The sequence below is a fragment of the Podarcis vaucheri genome, assembly GCF_965113315.1.
Source record: "Podarcis vaucheri genome assembly, chromosome: 6".
Lineage (NCBI taxonomy): Eukaryota > Metazoa > Chordata > Lepidosauria > Squamata > Lacertidae > Podarcis > Podarcis vaucheri.
In genome coordinates this window covers 32,712,047-32,725,618 of record NC_138764.1, presented here as the reverse complement: position 1 = coordinate 32,725,618, position 13,572 = coordinate 32,712,047, and positions in this window count along the sequence as shown.

Here is a 13,572-nt window from a genome sequence, read left to right as displayed (position 1 = left end):
GCCTTTGGCCTGATCCAGTTCTTATCTGTGAAGGTTGTGATGGCAAGACCAAGCCATCAGCAAGCAAAGATGGCCGTCATGGGAGCATCAGCCCATTGCTGATGCTTAGGCGGTAAGTGCCAATGCAGGCCCACCCATGGACAAGAGGGAGGTGAGAGCAGGCTAGGGGGACCACGACCATTTACAAAAATACAGAAAAATACTTAAAAGAAAAGATCTCCCTCCCTCAAAGAGGCAAGTGAGGACCGAGTGTGGTCACGGGCTACGGAACGCTGCGTTGGAAGTCCTCTTGTGTTTTTCTGCCTATTGCATTTTTAACAAGAACATACCTTATGGTTTTAAATTTAGTGATAGGTAGGTGTGGGAAAAACAAATGCTGTTGACATTTCTATTCCACCTTAAGGAACAGGCATGTGGAAATGTTGTGTGTCACAAGTCTGTTTACATTCCAGCACAGTATGCTGGGAACTTTCGTTTGTGTATAGCTTTTGCTTTTGCTGTTCTGAGATGACATGAGAGAGAGACAACATGTTTCTTTGTCCTGATTTATGATTACTAAATCTGTAGCTATAGTATGACTTCACAAGCCTCACGCCTATTCTGTGTGCACAGTACATTCTGCTAATAGCATGCCCTGGGTTCTCAAGTCCGGGTCGCTGATTTACGTCGGAGCATGGGCCGATGGAAGGAGATGGCACAGCTGGGGCTTGCTAGCTGGCCTCCCGGCCCTCTGTGTGTCAACAAATATAGCATCCTTCACCTGGATTAGAGGCTTACGCTACAGTATAGTAGTGGAAAGAGGCACAGGGCTGATATGCTTAGCATGATAATGTAGGTCTTACAGCCATGTCTCTGTTTTTGCAGCACTGATCGCCATTTTCTGCTTATGTGCTGGACTTAAAATACCACTTCTCTCCCTTCTTGCCCTTTTGCTTGAGAGCGCAAGGTTTTGTTGCAGACGCTAGTTTGCTGCATCATAAAAGGTAAAGGGACCCCTGACCGTTACGCTGAAGCTTAATTCATGTCTGTGTTAAAACTCAAGCATCGACATGGAATCCAGTCCTTCAAAAAAGGCAGGGAGAAATTCTGTACGGATGAAGGTGCGTTAAAAGGAGCTCTCATCAGTGGCTGCTTTAGCAGAGCTAAAAACGGACTTGGCCAGAAAGGTGAGCTCTTTGTTAGAAAGATGCTGCTTACATGCACTCTGGGATTTGATTCAAGTCTATGGCAGCAGCAGTGTGTTGGCTGCTCACTCATCCTCCACAGGGGAGGTTTTTTTTTAATGGTCACTCCTTGCACCAAGGAGCGAGACACAAAGCTGTAAGATGCAGCTACACTCAGCACTGAAAGACTCTAATCTCACCAGTTGGATTGGCTAATAGTTTGATGGCTGGTGACTCAGAATAAAATGTCTTCAAAGGGCAGACTTAATGCTTATGAGCATGCTTTAGAACTGTTGCTCTGTGTGATGGAAAGCTCAGAGAACGCACTAGTCAGGAAGCAGGGCAAGTATTTGATTATCTCTTTCAAGAACAGAAAAGCAGCAGGAAAGTCCTGAGTCCATCGTAATGCAACCAAGTCCTGTGTCACCTAGTGACCATACCCAACTAATAATAGTGAGAACAGCAGCAGCAGCAGCAGCAGCAGCAGCAACAACAACAACAACACATTCATTCATTCATTCCCTACCCATCTGACTGGGTTGGCCCAGCCACTCTGGGTGGCTTCCAACATACATAAAAACATAATAAAACATTGTTAAAAAAGCTTCCCTTAAGATGTCTTCTGATGGTTGTATAGTTACCGTATTTTTCGCTCCATAACACACACCTGACCATAACACGCACATAGTTTTTAGAGGATGAAAACAAGAAAAAAAAATTCTGAATGAAACAGTGGATGTATCATTTTTGTGCTTCATGCTGTGGCCACAGACATGTGATTTGACGGTGAGTTTGGGGTAGCCCAATGCAAAGATCCTGAGAATCCATGTGGATCTGTGCTTTGTAACCATGTTTTTGCACCATTGCAGCCCCAGGCAACAGTGGGTGCATGGATTTTCTGGTGCAGGTTGTAGCCATGGACATGCTATGTGATCTGATGGTGAATTTGGGGTGACCCTATGCAAAGATCCTGAGGATCCATGTGGATCCGTGCTTTGTAACCACGATTTTGCACCATTGCAGCCCTGTTTTTGCATCAGATCATTGCTATGTGATCTGATGGTGAATTTGGGGTGACCCAATGCAAAGATCCTGAGGATCCATGTGGATCCGTGCTTTGTAACCACGTTTTAAGTGGAGAGGGAAGGAAAAACATAGAAGGGACAAGGAGCACCAAGAGGGGTGTGCGGAGAAGCAGCTGGCTAAGAATGCAGGAGAGGGATTTTACCGGAGGGAGGAAAGGAAGGCCTAAAAGTTCCCCCCACGCACCCACCCAAGCCAGCCAGCTCTCTCTCTCCCCCCCACCTGCATGTTGAGCACCGGAGCACGAGAGGAATTAGAAGGAAGGACGCTCTGCTTTCCCCTCTGCTTGCCTGGAAGGGAGGGGTTTTCTATGCTCTTTGTTCCGTTTGAGCAAACACAGTAACAAACAGAAGCGGGTGGGCAGTAAGACCCTGAGGCAGAATGCAGGAAAGCAGCAGCTTCCTCTTTTCAAGGCTTCCCTTCTCCGGACGATTGATATTTGCCTGATTTTTGCCTTCACTCGCACCTCTCGGCTCCAGGGATCACACATTCGCTCAATAACACGCACAGACATTTCCCCTTACTTTTTAGGAGAAAAAAATCTGCGTGTTATAGAGGGGAAAATACGGTACTTATCTCCTTGGCCCCCAAATTTCTCCGATGAAAATAGGGACATCCTAATGAAAAGTGGAACATTCTGGGATCAGATCAGAAACTGGGATGGCTTCTGTAAATCCGGGACTGTCCCTGGAAAATAGGGAAACTGGGAGGGTTTGCTAGTGACAAAACTATATAGTGCCCACAGAGTCACCATAGATCTTGGGTAGTGGGTCTTTGGGTATTCAAGGGTACTCAGTACAGGCACCCTTTTTTCTAGCAGAGAAATCCTGGGATTAAGAGTCTCGCTAGCAGCATTTTAAGGATTTAAGCCACAAATTTCACCCACTTTCATTGTGGAAATTATTAGGAAAAGGTGCCCCAAATAGTTGATTGAAATATATGTATATTGCATATATGCAGCCAAGATATGCATAATGCAGGCAATATATGCAAAATCCTCAATGCCTGTTGGTTATTGTGCATATTGACCGGGAAATGTGCACAGTTCCCTCTCCATGGATGCATTCTCCATGAGGTCTGCTGAACGCGCATGGTGACTGGTTGCATACGTTAACTGCTCAACTTCTTTTGGCCCTAACATTCTGCTCCATTTATAAACTCTGATCTTGGTCCCCATGCCTGTAGTTCTCCTCTGGATTGCTAAATGGTACCTCTTTTCACCAATTCAAGAGGCAATTTTCTCAGCAAGTCTTTTATTACAATAAAAAAAAAAACCTTCACAATTCAATCCCATCATTTCCCCTACAGACTGCATTTCTTTGTTTACCTTTCCATTCGAAACATCAACTGAAACAGTGACTTTATAGCACAAAAGGAAATGAGATGACAGCAGCAGAAATACTTTTGAATAAAATCTCTGCCAAATTATATTAGCTTGTGGCACTCAGATGTGCCGAGGGGAAGAGGATAGCAAGGCATGAGGTTTATGATAAACAAAGAGAAATAAACAATGTGTGCAACAGGTCTTTTAGCTGTCGATTTCTGGCAGGTCTTTTAGCTGTCAATTTCTGGTCACTGAACTGAGCCCGAGCAACTCCCCTGGGCATCACTTTTGGTGTTTCCTTTTTTTCTAAAGCCAGTGTGATATTTAATTAACTGTGCTGTATATCTATCAAGGGCAGATCCCAATATTTTAAATTTGTTTTACACAGCAGGCTGCTGACTTGTGTAAATGCATCCCTTGAAATACAGCTGTGCAGGGGACACAGGCATTCCCAATAGATGTTTTAAAAATATGATGAACTAAAGGGATTGGACTGAACACACACACACATATTCATGAGTACGAAGGCTTTTTAGGAAGACAGGGACCTAACTTCATACCTCAGTTACAGATAGGTAGCCGTGTTGGTCTGCCATAGTCAAAATAAAAAAATTCCTTCCAGTAGCACCTTAAAGACCAACTAAGTTAGTTCTTGGTATGAGCTTTCGTGTGCATGCACACTTCTTCAGATACCATGGAAGGCACCACATTGAGCCGCATGAAATGGAAGTCCATCAACCTCACCAAGAAACTTGCACAGGTACAGACTGATATCTTCTTTCTTACTAAATGCAAGAACCTGGACATTATACCCAAGGGTCTTAGAATTAAGAACCCTCTTATTTTTTTAGGTATCTGAAGAAGTGTGCATGCACACGAAAGCTCATACCAAGAACTAACTTAGTTGGTCTTTAAGGTGCTACTGGAAGGAATTTTTTTATTTTTTCATACCTCAGGTTACAGACACTTCAGGTTGCGTTTTTTCGGATTACAGACCGCCAAAACCCGGAAGTACTGGAACGTGTTACTTCTGGGTTTCAGCGTTCGCACACGCACAGAAGTGCTAAATCGTGCTTTGCACATGTGCAGAAGCGCCAAATCACAACCTGCACATGCGCCGATGCGCGGCTGCAGGTTGCGGACGTGCTTCCCGCATGGATCACGTTCGCAACCTGAGTGACCACTGTATTTGTCTGTCTTGCCCAATGTTATCAACTCCAGGACTGGAGTGTAACCCCCCAAATGGACTGCAGCTCCCATCATCCCGTGTTCCCTGACTGGCCAGGCTGGTTGGGGAGTCCAACAACATCCAAAAGACCACAGACTCCCACCCTGGTCTACTCTGACTGGTGAAAGCCCTCCAGGATCTTAGGAAAGCAGGGTTCTTTTCTATCACAGGACCCCAGGCTGCTCCATGAGGGCAAACAGGGCACTGGCTGACCAGTTGCAATCTGCCCTCGCCCAGACCCCCCCACCTACCTTCCTTCATACAGCCAGTCCAGGTACCACAGTCTGTCAGCTTCCTCTTCCTCCTCAATTGCCCTTCTAGCAGGGAGGAAGTTGGGGACAAAACTGGAATTTGTTGGTTTTGTCTGTCATTGGCTCTGGCTCTGCCTACTGTTTGGACCCCACCAGTCACAGTGCCGGCCATAGGGCAGGGGTGCGGAACCTCAGACGCAGGTCAGGGTTTCCAAACTTACATTAAACACGTACCCTTTTTGAAAGTTTTGTGGTGTACATGTTTGCTGAGAGTCTTAGTGGCATATGTGTACCACACTTTGGTAGACACAGGCCTAGGGGATGAATGTGGCCTTCTGGACCTCTCTGTCTGGAGCTTGGGACTCTCCCCAAGCCACCCCGCTTTCCCCAGCCATCCCTTCTCCCAGGTCGCAGGGCTCACTAGCCCTGTGTCAGACCCTCCTTGAGTCATAGAATTGTAGAATGGAACCCAGGCATTCTGAATGGAATATTTCATTGCCTTTCTGGAGGCAGCCCTTGTGTGATGTGGGATCTGAGGCTCTGCAACTCACCCTCTGCCATCCTGATTAGGGTGATGGAGGCCTTACAGGTGCATCTAGTCTGATGGCAGGTAAAAATTCAACTGAGGGCAGGAGAGAATGAATGACCAAGCATGGTTTTAATGTAAATTTGAACCACAACAAACAGGTACTTCCCAAAGCTGGTGTTTTGTATGCACAAGATTTTGAAAGTAATGGATCGGGGTGGGGGTGGGGCTTGTGTGCTTAGCTCCGGAATCAGGATTATAGAAGACCTGCCAAAAAAGGTTTTGTGAGAGGAAAGGAAATGAAACCTTGTAAAGTTGACCTGAATAGTGAAATAGCCCAGGTGGGGCTCGGTAGCTTGGGAAGTAGGTGTGTGATGCCTCAGGTGGAGTCGGCTCAGGTGAGGGTCATATGCTTCGTAAAGCCCAGAGTATATACAGTGGTACCTTGGGTTAAGAGCTTAATTCGTTCTGGAGGTCCGTTCTTAACCTGAAACTGTTCTTAACCTGAGGTACTACTTTAGCTAATGCCCCCCCCCGATTTCTGTTCTCATCCTGAAGCAAAGTTCTTAACCCAAGATACTATTTCTGGATTAGTGGAGTCTGTAACCTGAAGCATCTGTAGCCCGAGGTACCACTGTAACAGGCCTGTGTCCTGGCCTCCCAAGGGTCATCCAATTCAACCCCTTGCACTGCAGGAATCTCAGCTAAAGCATCCATGACTGATGGCCATCCAACCTTTGCTTAAAAACTTCTAAGGAGAGTCCACAACTTCCTGAGGGAGACCGTTCCACTGTCAAGCAGCTCCTACCATAAGAAATATCTTCCAGACATTCAGTTGAAATCTCCTTTCTTGTAACTTGGAGCCATTTGACGTCTTACCCTCTTGAGGATCAAACAAGCTTTCTCCATTTTCCAAGTGACAGACCTTGAGATATCTGAAGATGGCTATCATATCTCCTCCCAGTCTCCTCTTTCCCAGGCTAAACATACCCAGCTCCTTCAACCGTTCCTCATACGGCTTGGTATCCACACCCTTGACCATCGTTTTGCCTTGTTGGAATGTGTCATTAAACGATGGGTGTGCTTCTCGCTTGCCTGTGCAAAGAAACAAGTCTACTGAAAAGCAAAGTTTAAATTTGTTTCTCTTCCCACTTTTGATTTGGATCTCTCCTGCCATGGGGTCCCGGAGAAGGCTGCTCAGAAGGGAACACAGACCTTGGGCATCATCCACCTCTGTTGTATGGCATCCAGAGTATGCCAAGGATGACAAACCTCTTGTTTCTTTAATAGTTCTGTCGGAAAAAGGATTTCACCAGGCACAGGTGGGCTCTGAGTGGCTAGCTATACCTGTAAAACACCTGCCTTCTACACTGCAGAAGACCTGACCTCATTCACATCTAGTTATCCTAATGGGTTTTCTTGTAGGGAGTTCTAATAAATCCTAACAGATTAAAGATCTGGATAAATCCTAACAGATTAAAGATCTGACGTGTCTCATTATTTCTACAATACAAATATATTTTTTAAAAAAACTCCAATTTGCTGATTTATTATTTTTTTAAAGCCCCCGCTCCCACCAATGACAACATGAATCGAATTGTTAGAGGGAAAACTGAAGCAGATTTTCAAAGCATTTACAGAATCCTGGGCCCCCTTAGCTTGAGGACTAAATTACCCTTTATGTCACCACAAACATGGCTTATCTGTATTTGTCTTTTCTTTGCTGGGAAGGATAATTTTAGAGACGAGGAGAACAACTGTTCTCTCTCAACTGCCAGAAGAGACGATGCGTGTGTGCAAAGGGCAATGTCCAACATGCATCTCTTTCTGCAACATGCTAATTAATCAGGGGTGCTGTCTGGATTGTCCTCTGTATTTTGGGCATATTATCTGAAGCGCTTTTTCTTTCTCAGTTAAAGATGGAGCCAGATATCATGTTGATTCTCCATGCATGGTGCCAACCCCACTGAACCCTGGTTCAGCAGCTGTCAGCTTCAGGAACATTGGCCACATCTGCATTGCCCAAAAGGTGGAAATGTCTCATTATAAAAGGAGTCAGAAGATAAAGTTGCCCTATTTCAAGAAGTAAAAATCTGGGAAATTGATCAACCTTCTCCCCCCCCCCCCGAGAATTCACCAAATAGAAGAGGATTATTTATTTCACTTACTCCTCCTCCTGAACTGATTTTTAAGCTGCGGATGTAATGTATTGGATATTTTTAGTTGGTTCGTGACTGCATTCCCCCCACGCATTTCTTTCCGAAACCAATTAATTATAAGCCAAAGCCACATATCCCCGCCAGGGGGCAGAATCAGCCAAATATTTAGTGAAAGTGGTGCTTGGCAAAAACTTGGGAAAGTATAATGCATTGTCCAGAATCTGTGCGGGTGGCTGGACTCAGTGGGGTCAGTGAGGATCTTTGACCCGGCACGTTCATCTGCTGATTAAAAATGAACAGTTCTCTGTGGCTGATGCAATTTTTAGCCATCCCTTCTTAAGATACCAATATAGTTTTGTTAAGACAGTTAAAGCACAGTGATATATATTACTTTTGTGTATTGACTGTGGATCCATCTTGGCTATAAATGCTGCCATCTCTTGGCTTGCCAAACCAGCATCAAATAATAATAATAATAATAATAATAATAATAATAATAATAATACTCTGGGTGGTTCCCAACAGATTAAAAACAGAATAAAACATCTAACATTAAAAACTTCCCTAAACAGGGCTGCCTTCAGATGTCTTCTAAAAGTCAGATAGCTGTTTATTTCCTTAACATCTGATGGGAGGGTCTTCCACAGGGTGGGTGCCACCACCGAGAAGGCCCTCTGCCTGGTTCTCTGTGACCTCACATCTCACAGGGAGGGAATCACCAGAAGGCCCTTGGAGCTGGACCTCAGTATCCGGGCAGAACGATGGGGGTTAAAAAGTTTTTCTCAATATTAAGTTGGGTTTTGCTCTTGAAGCGACCTGTTTCAGGACTGGAGCGCCTCAGGTCTGGGCACTCTCCACAGGCCATGGCCCTCACTGGTCTCTGCTTTGCATCCTGATAGAATCCCCCCCCCAAAAAAAAATATTTTTATTAATTTTATTACACAAATAAAAAACAGAAAAGACAAACAATACAAACAAATTCTTGTCATATCCTTATTTTCCTAAACATTGTTAAGTGGGCTTCCCCAAATCCCACCTATCTGATTTTCATTTTACTTCAGCAGTTTACATATATCATAATTTCTAACCATCACTTTTTTTAAAAAAAATCACACTTACTTTAACCATAAAAAACTTCACACTTTATCACTTATAAAATACACTATCTTCTACTTCTAACCCTCCGCCTATATCCATTTCCAAAGCTATTCTAAGATTTAAATATTAACATATTTTTTCAAATATTCCTTAAACTTCTTCCAATCTTCTTCCCCTGTCTCTTCTCTCTGGTCTCGGAGTCTCCCGGTCAGTTCAGCAAGTTCCATATAGTCCATCATCTTCATCTGCCATTCTTCGATTCTGATAGAAATTTCAACATGAAATTTCAACATAAAAATTTCAGTGTCAGAGAAGGAAACCACGTTGCTACTGAAAATATACAACAGATAATAAAAAAGCCCCAGAAAATGAGCATGTCTTCATCCTTGCGCTGATAGGACTACCCAAAAAAGGTGCCAGGCAAGCCTCTCTAGGGAGATCATTCCACAGATGAGGGGCCACCACTGAGAAGACCATCTGTTTCATCTCACTTGATTGAAAGGGGCCTTAATCTCAGGTTCAAGGTAGATAAACACATAAGAAGCATTGTGCTGGATCAGACCAAAGACCGAAAGGTGTACAACAAGAGGAGACAATTGTTCAGGGTGCCTAACCCTAAAGCACTCATGGCTATGAATCTTAAAACCACCCCTTTGAATTGAGTCCAGAAACAGACTGGAAGTCAGTGCAGATGTCGAAGGTACTGGTGAAAAGTGTTCCATTGTCGTCAAAGTGTCCTGGATATGTCCTACTGAAGAGTAGTTGAAGTTTATAGACCATATTTTGTGGCAGTCCAATGTGAAACACATTAGAGTAATCCAAAAGGTGTGTGTGGCTATGATGGCATGGATGACTTGAAGCAATGCTTTCTGCATCCCAGATAGAGAGCCACAGTTGCTATTGCCCTGATTTAGCAGGATTTTTTTTTATGTTCCTAAGATATATGGCATACTGGCAGCCAGAAAGGAGGTTATGTGTAAATAGGTTTTTTAAAAAATATTTCTTTGCTTGATTGCCTGGAGGTGGTTCTTGCTCACCAGAGGTGATCAGGTTAATGTCTGTTTACATGCCTGCACTTTAAACTAGCTCACTGCAAACTTGGAAAACTTCAAAGATATTACAGGTGATTACTACTCGTAATACTGTACACTTCAAAAGGATGTTTTCCTTTGATAAGGGGTAGGTTTTTCTAATAGGGTGAAACAGCCTGGCCGCAGTGATCTACCCTCATTTAGACTTTTGCAACACAAAGCTGTATGTGGCTCTGCCTTTGAAGATGGTAGGGAAATCGCAGACAGTGGAAGACGCAGCAGCACATTTTTTTGGGTGGGCCCTGCCATGTGGAGCACATGATTTTAAGTGCTGGTGTATGGCTTCTGAAGTCCTAAATGGTTTGGGAGCAACAAACCTAAAGCACCACCTGTCCCTATGGACCCACCCAGTGTGTTTTTTTCCTGGGGGGACGCAGGGGAACACATACCCCTAAGCATTTTGTGAACCTAAGTTTGGTCTCATTGAGGGGCAGTATTTCAATATGAGTAGGAAAATGAGAGTACCCCTAAACTTTTTTTAGAGGTCCTGCTATGTGCCTTTGTAAAGGCACACTGTCCAACTTTTTCAGACAAAACCAGTGTGAACGTCTTCCAGAATGTGGTGAGTCTAACAACAACAATAAAACAACAACAACAACAACAACAACAACAACAACAACAACAACAACAATGCTCTGATGGTGTTTCCTGGTTGGCAGGGGGTTGGACTCGAAGGCCCTTGTGGTCTCTTCCAACTCTATGATTCTATGAACAACAACAACAACAATAAATTTTATTTATACCCTGCCCTCCCCAGCCAGAGCCGGGCTTAGGGTGGCTAACACCAATAAAATCACAAAAAAACATAAGGGGGGGGGGAAACCAATTTAAAATACAGGTTAAAATGCAATTTAAAATGCAAGCCTCATTTTAAAAGTAGCCAATAGATCAAGACCATAAGGGGAGGGCAACATAAGGGTCAGACTGAGTCCAAACCAAAGGCCAGGTGGAACAGCTCTGTCTTGCAGGCCCTGCGGAAAGATGTCAACACACCTCACTCTCACCTACACCTCACTTTCACTCCCCCCAAAGTGCTTTTTGGGGGGACAAGAGTGAGGCGCGAAAGCGCACCGGATTGTTGCACCCAAAATGGCCGCCGCAGTCTCGAGCAAAACAACAGGATGTCCCATTTTCCCCAGGGCACTTAGTAGGTATGTAAAGGTAGGTGGTGATGGGAGTCAGGGCCTTCTCAGTTGTGGCACCCCACACTGCTTTCCAACAAAGGCAGTAATACTCCCAAAACCAGTTGCTGGGGAGCATTAGTGAGGAGGATGTGGCTGGCCTCATGTTTTGTCTGCTAACTGGTTGGCCAATGTGAGAACAGGGTGCTAGATTAGATGGGCCTTTGGCCTAATCCAGCAGGGCTTTTCCTGTGTTTTTATGAGAGGTTCTCCAGGCACTGTCTCTATTATGGATGCTTTAGTTTAGATTCCTGCATCACAAGGGGGTTGGACTAGATGGCCCTTGGGTCTCTTCCAACTCTGCAGTTCTATGGCGATTCTTTTCCTGATGCCAGTGAAAACCTTTGTATTCTCCCACAGTTTGTATTTTGATTTTGTGCTGGACTTTTTAATCTACCGTTCCCGCAATTTGTCACTGTTGTTTTATTATTTATAGCATTTGTTGTATATTATATCACAGGCCGTGCACAGTTCCAAGAGCCAAGGCTGAAGAGCAGTTAGTAAATGTTACAATAAATCAATAACAAGCACCTGATTTAACACCATGTGTGCGTGCCAGATCAGGGCAATGTTTACGTTGCTCCACAAACACATTGTGAAAGTCTCCAGGATCTCTTTGCAACGGACATTTTGCAAGATGCATGCACCGTGTGTTTATTGATTGTTAAGTTTTTTTTTGGGGGGGGGGTTGACAGCAAAAGGGTTAATCAGACAAGAACGGTTTTAAAATATTCCTCACATCAAAGGTACCAGACACATCCTTTTCTTAGAAAACTACAGGCGAATGTGTTTCCATGGGAACTAATTGTTAGACGTCTTCCTTAAGAGTTTTGGATAGGGCAAAAGCAGAGCTCTCTCTCCAGCTCCCAGCTGATGATGATGTAATCTATGTGTCTCTGTGTAAGGAGAAGCAACAGACGGTGGTTTGTTGCGTTTGAGAAAAAACGAGACCTCTGCATGTCTGCTCAGAAGTCAGTCACACTGAGTTCGGTGGAGATCTGGCAAGTAAGCAGATAGAAGATTGAAGCCGAAGAAAGATGCAGAGATAAGCCCTGTTTGGGGATTTGTACTCACGTGCTTAGAGGGACGCAGGTGGCGCTGTGGGTTAAACCACAGAGCCTAGGACTTGCCGATCAGAAGGTTGGCAGTTCAAATCCCTGCAACGGGGTGAGCTCCCGTTGCTTGGTCCCTGCTCCTGCCAACCTAGCAGTTCGAAAGCACGTCAAAGTGCAAGTAGATAAATAGGTACCGCTCCGGTGGGAAGGTAAACGGCGTTTCCGTGCGCTGCTCTGGTTCACTAGAAGCAGCTTAGTCATGCTGGCCACATGACCCGGAAGCTGTACGCTGGCTCCCTCGGCCAGTAAAGCGGGATGAGCGCCGCAACCCCAGAGTCGGCCACGACTGTACCTAATGGTCAGGGGTCCCTTTACCTTTACCTTTTACTCATATCCTTCCTATTATGTGGCTCTATCCACATATCACTTCGCTCTACGTCTTCTTGACTGCTGGACCAGTTATTGGTCCCATCCACTCAATCTACCAGAGCCTGTCTTCGCATGCAGGGGAAGTCCATAACTCACCAAAGGTTTAAGACCCATTGACTATCCTCACCTGGTTTAGCCGGCCAGTTGGTTGTAAGCCAAAAATGGCTTATCTCCTGAGTTTATGCCAATAAAAATTCAGAAACGTGAGGTGTTAGGAGTCCATCGTGGTTTATTGCAAAGCAATAGGTTACAGTTGGATAGTTCCGCAAAATTGCAACCCCGCCCAGTGGTTCAGGCAGTGGTATTTATAAAGTTTCAAACAAAGCATTTCAATTTCACCAATCATATACATCATTACCTCATTTCATATTTAATACACATGCACAATAAGCACTGGCAATTTCGCTGATTCAGTGCTGATTCCCGCCGTGATCTTTTACATTGTGTTAGTACAGTCATACCTCATGTTGCGTCCGTTTCAGGTAACGTGTTTTTGTGTTGCATCCTGCGGCAACCCGAAAGTACCAGAACGGGTTCTTTCCAGGTTTCGCGCTTGCGCATGCGCAGAAGCACTAAATCGCGCTATGCGTGTGCGCAGAACCGCTAAGTCGCGCTGCGCGCATGCGCAGACATGGCACTTCAGCTTGCGTCAGTTCCGTGTTACAGACAGGCCTCCGGAACGGATCCTGTCCGTAACACAAGGTTCCACTGTATGCATGTTGGGAACCTGTGTTACATGTAACCATTAGCACCATGCAGCAACTTATGTTCTAGCTTTGGGCTGCATCTTCGTGATTCACATATTAGCTGTATTCCTGCTCCAATTGCCCGGGGGGGGGGGCTTGCAAAATCATCAGTTTCATAAAGCAACAGGTTACCATAACTTCTCTATTAGAAGCATACTCAAGGATTTCCAGGGGTACACATTATCACATTTATTGTGGCCCTTTGGGCTACCACCACATCCCCCCCTTTCTAGCTTAA